The sequence below is a fragment of the Physeter macrocephalus genome, chromosome 8 (assembly GCF_002837175.3).
Source record: "Physeter macrocephalus isolate SW-GA chromosome 8, ASM283717v5, whole genome shotgun sequence".
In the NCBI taxonomy this organism is placed as follows: Eukaryota; Metazoa; Chordata; class Mammalia; order Artiodactyla; family Physeteridae; genus Physeter; species Physeter macrocephalus.
Window position 1 is genome coordinate 133,042,889 of NC_041221.1, and position 5,169 is coordinate 133,048,057.

At 43.2% G+C, this 5,169-nt stretch overlaps 1 pseudogene; it reads right to left on the reverse strand.

Moving 5' to 3' along the window:
• Nucleotides 1-729: 729 nt before the first annotated feature.
• LOC102973658 (52 kDa repressor of the inhibitor of the protein kinase-like) lies at nt 730-3,013 on the reverse strand (annotated as a pseudogene).
• Nucleotides 3,014-5,169: the final 2,156 nt, after the last annotated feature.

A 5,169-nucleotide genomic window follows, 5' to 3' on the forward strand; every position in this document is an offset into this window, starting at 1 on the left:
TCCTGTCTTGACCATGAAACAGAAGTGTTCAACATATACCTGTCAAAAAGCTTATGAAGATGTAGGCTCAATAAAGGAATGTAAACAGCAACAATCAGATGTGGAACAACAATGGCAGAATCTTCCATTCAAACTTTAACTATAACTTGTTCCTTCAACTTCATTTGATAAAGGCAAAATCTACACTGAAATCCTTGTTTGGCGAGCTCACACGTTTCTCTTACAGTCTGATCATTTTAACGGTCCCTTACAGATTTTTAACAGCATACTTAAAACTCCTACTTTTCAAAGGTCAGTCATGAGCTTCATTGTAATGTTTTATAAAATGTATTTCTTCCTCCCATACCTCCTCAAAATTTATTTCCTCAGAGAACTGATAACTAAGTACTTGACAATTGGATCCACAGTGACAAATGTTATATCTAAAATGACTTAACTAATACAATTTCAAAGTGCCATTAGCAGAGATCACACAGAGTGTAACATGGTACTTTCAATGCTGTCTTCTGGAAGAACAGATAGGTCTCCAAAGCATGGGACTTCAAACGGGCCATTTAAACAGGCAGATTATCAATGACTAATGTACTCAATGGGAGGCCTACAGGTCAAGATATTCAGTGATTAAGTGGCTTACGTACACCTTATAACTTTTCTGTAAGATATTTTCAAATTTCTTACAGATTTTTTCAAATATCAAATATAAGAGAAAAAGCCTATTTTTAAAGTCTCTTAGGTATTTTCAGTGGTTTCTGAATTATCTGTAGGAAGCTCTGACTTACTTGTATAGAGTTTGATACATGTATCCACCATTAAATCCAAATCGTGTTTTATATCACAATTTATGTTAAGCAAAGCCAAGTTACTTGACCTTTGGTCTGTCAAAGTGTTCCTCAGGTATGCTTTGAGATGCTTTCGTCCATTTTCATAGCGTTCATTCTCAACCTTCATCACAGGAAGAATACATAGGACCTTCAGCAATGCATAAACATTAGGAAGAAACTTGATGTCTGGCAGATGAAGGGCTTCATAAATAGTGGATGGAAGTTCTATATCTTTCCCTCTGTGTTTCCACTTGATTCTCCAACAACGCAGCTCAGCAGAGAGCGTGTCAGGATTAGGTAAATCACTTCTGTACATGTCAGCATGATGCTCCTCTGATGTATTGAATTTAAGCTGTCCCATGACAGAGGGTACCAGAGATAAGCATTTAAGAGCTTTGAGGTGTTGTTCTGAGAGTATATCTTTCAGTTCCTGAATAATGTGTTCCACTGTTGGAACACTTAGAGTTTCTTTATAGTAACTCTCAGAGGTTAGCTGAGATTCCAGGTTACTGTGCTGAGCTCTGCGAAATTTCCCTGGGAGTTTCATCTGAATATCAAGTTTGGCTGCCAAATTTGTGGCTTCCTCAAACCAAAATTCATGATAAACTTCGATATTTTCCATCACTTCATTTAGTGAATGCAGCACTGCAGTCAAACTACTGGCTGCAAAGAAGACATCAGAAGTTTGCCCCTGAAGATTTTTCCCAAAGGCTCTTGTAAAAGATAGAACATTTTTAAGAACAACAATGGTAACGATGAAATCAAAATCTGTTACTGCACTACAGGGTACAAATGCTCGGCCAGCTATACAGTTATTCCATCTAACATTTGTATCACTATTTATACCATCTAAACATAAAACAAGTGCTTGTAGGAGGTCCACTAAGATTTCAAAAGCATCATGCCTGCCTGTCCACTGAGAATGGCAAATTTCCTTCAGTTCTTTGCCCCTTTCTTCATTGTTCTGAAATAGGACAGAAATTACATTGTCAAGCTCTAAAAGCAGTTGTGGTGATCGATGAAAAAAGAACAAACTTCCTCAATTGTTCCTAACGCGACAGATACTCCCACAATAGGCACTGATTTTGCCAACCCCGTATTTAAGGCACAGGAAGAGCAGAGTGTGTAGATAGCTTGGGGATATTTCTCTAAAAGTCTAGGAGCAACAACTTTCACTTTGGAAGAAAATCCACTGGACACAATGTAAGCCTGGCCACGACAGTACTCCATGTTTAATCCCCGCTTCTCAGTTATCGTAGAGTGAAATTGCACAGCCACAATTTCTGCATCAGCTTCATAAGACAGGAAGCCCACAGATTCCTCTCTCAGGCTGTGAGCTTCATCAAGAAACCTCACCAACACAGGCAGGTGCTCTTCCCCTGCTATGTCCACCACATCGTCAGTGACGACGGAAAAGCAGTGAGAGTCTCTCACTTCCCTGAGGGTTTCTTCCCGAATGCAGCTCTCACAGATCTCTAGCATCTGTTTCTGCTGTGTTTTTGAACAGAACAACGTGCTAACTGCTGTTGTCTCAAGGCGCTTTCTCAGAACCTCTTCACCAGAATTGATCCGGCACTCCAGCAGTGCTTGAAAGTTATCAGGAGTAAAGTAAAAATCCCTTCTGGGATTTCATCAGCTTCATGTCCATCCAGAGGTATGTTCTGTTTTCCCATTAGAATCAAAATTGCAAATAAAGATTTTAAGTATTCTTTGTTTTCCTTCTCTTCAAGGGTTAAAGGTAAAATGTCTTCATCCTGCTCTTCACCCCCTTCTTCAGCACTGGGGTTCTGAGCATTGCTGTTGTTTATTTCCTTATGTTTTGGTTCCTGTTCAGAAGTTTCATCAATTTTTTTTCTGTTTCAGTGTCACTGATTTCATCTTCACTCAATTCTTTTATTCGTTTTCGTTTTCTGTGTCTACTGTGTGGGTTATTCAAATGGCTGGTAAGATCAAATATTGTTGGTATTGCATTATCTCGAAGAACTGTCCTATAAGGGCTAGTTCTACAGATCACAGACGTCTCAAAGTGTTTGGCACACAACCGATAATGTTTATTTAGTTGATCAGGTGTTTTATCTTCTAAGTCTGCTCTCCTACAATTCTCCACCCACTTCTGGCACCTGGCTGGATCCCGCGGGAACCCACTGCGTGCTCTTCCGCGTGCAGCTGGGGGCCGCGCAGAAGTTCGGCATCGTTGTCTGCCCGCCGGCCGGCCCAGCCCCCCCCTCCCCGCCTCCTCAGGGCAGCCCGCCCGCCCGTTGGGCCAGGGAGGGGAGCCAGGCCGGCCGGCTGGCTCGTTAGGGCCGGCGCACCGGGGGGAGGGGCCCCAGATTTTTGTTTAACAGTACTGATATAAATATCCTAGACTATCAATTTGCGTCACATGATGATGATTTCCTTAGAGAAAATGCTCCTAATTGGACTTCCTGGGTCAAAGGTTATTGGCATTTTAGGGGCTTTTTATATATATTATCTAATTACCCTCCAGAAAGAGAACTGGACTTCAGTTTCAGACTCGCAAGCAGTGTGAGCAACTGTCTGTTCACTGAACCTTTGCCAACACTAGATATTGACCATTGGTACTTTTTCATATCTTTTTTGAAGTCATATTAATTAGCTACACTAGAGGATTATAAAATAATAATAGCTACACACTGGCCCCTTCCTAATGCCAGATCCTAAGCTGAACACTTTACACACAAACATTTCCCTTAAAAGTCCCATCCATCCTGGGAGATGGTGTTATTAATATCCCCATCCTTTAGATGAGGATATGAAGAGAGAATGGTTAAGTAACTTGCCTAAACTCTCATAGCTAGTAAGTGGCAAATTTGAAACTAGGATTGTGTGATTTCAAAGTTTGAGTTTTTCCTGACAAAACCATCCTGCTTCAATAGCATACGTTTTTAGATGCTACATAATCTGTCTTAAGTTGATTTCCCAGAAAGGGATTCAGACTTTGAGATCTGTGTGCAGGAGAATTATTGGGGAGTGCTCTTGGGAACAGTCCCTATGGGTTCAGGGCAGGGGCAGAGAAGCAAGACGGACAGCGGGAGAAGTTAAATAGCAAAGCAGTTGTGACGAAGGCCTCAGTGAGTTCTGGAGCCAGGGTTGGGGTGGGAGGTGCTTCAGAGCATCCTGAGTTGGGGCCAGAAGGCCAGACCTTCATAACCCTGTCATTGAACGTGGGCCTGGCCAGATAGTGACTTAACCTTGGATAAGGCAGCTGCATTTGCCCAAAGGCAAGTCCTCGAGAGACTCTGCTGTGAGCTGTCAGGCAGGCACTTAAGTTGATTCCCCAGAAAGGGATTCAGACTGTCATTGAACGTGGGCCTGGCCAGATAGTGACTTAACCTTGGATAAGGCAGCTGCATTTGCCCAAAGGCAAGTCCTCGAGAGACTCTGCTGTGAGCTGTCAGGCAGGCAGTACCCCTGGCACCGGGGGAATGAGTGCCTTGGTGCTGAGTGGGTGTATGAGCAGCACACCACACATCCACTCAGAACTCAAAAACAGTTGTTCAGGGGACTGACCTGATGAGCCAGTGTAGGCCCAGAGCCTTGCCTGCCTTTAGTCCTTCTGGGAAAAGTATAGTTTTGCAAGGAATGTTTCCTCCTTTTCTGGGACTAGCTGGGGAAGGTCATTGTCGCAGCTGTATTCAGCTTCAGAATGTTGGTGATGGGGGTGGAGGAAAGAACTGAGGCTGTGGTCAGGAGTCCACTGGTCACTGTTCATTAGCTGGTGATGTCACAAAGGGCCTTGTAGGGGACAATTTCTGGTGTCCTGTGCCAGTACCCCTCTTTCACTTCAGGAATCACCTCGCCCCATTTTCAGCTCATATGGTCTTATGGGGCTGGCCCTCTCCCCAGCCCCAGGAACGGGCACAGGACCAAATGCCTCTGGCTACAGTGATTGGTTAAAGGATAAACAGGTGACTTCCCCAGGCTAATGAGAGTCACACCTGGGACTTTGGCTGGAACATTTGGGAAAGAGATTCTCTTTCTACCATAGTTGCTCCAGCCTGGAGTTTCTGGTGGCCATCTTGGCCTTTACTTGGAGAGTACTCACTGGGAGAAAATGGGAGGAAAAAGACACATGGAAGTAGAGACAGAAACAAAGAGATACAGAGACAGAGAGGGACTGATTTCAGTGACATGGTTTTAGCACTTGAAATCAGACAAGCCTGTGGTTATACTTTCCTTATCACCATTCTTCAGACTTTTCAATTACCATAGCAAATAATTTCCTTTTTCTCACTCTCAAGAAAGTGTGGCTTGGGTTATGGCCTTTGCTTTTGACAGAGTTCTCATGATAAAAGAGATAGCTGAAGGTCTCAAAGCACAGTAAACA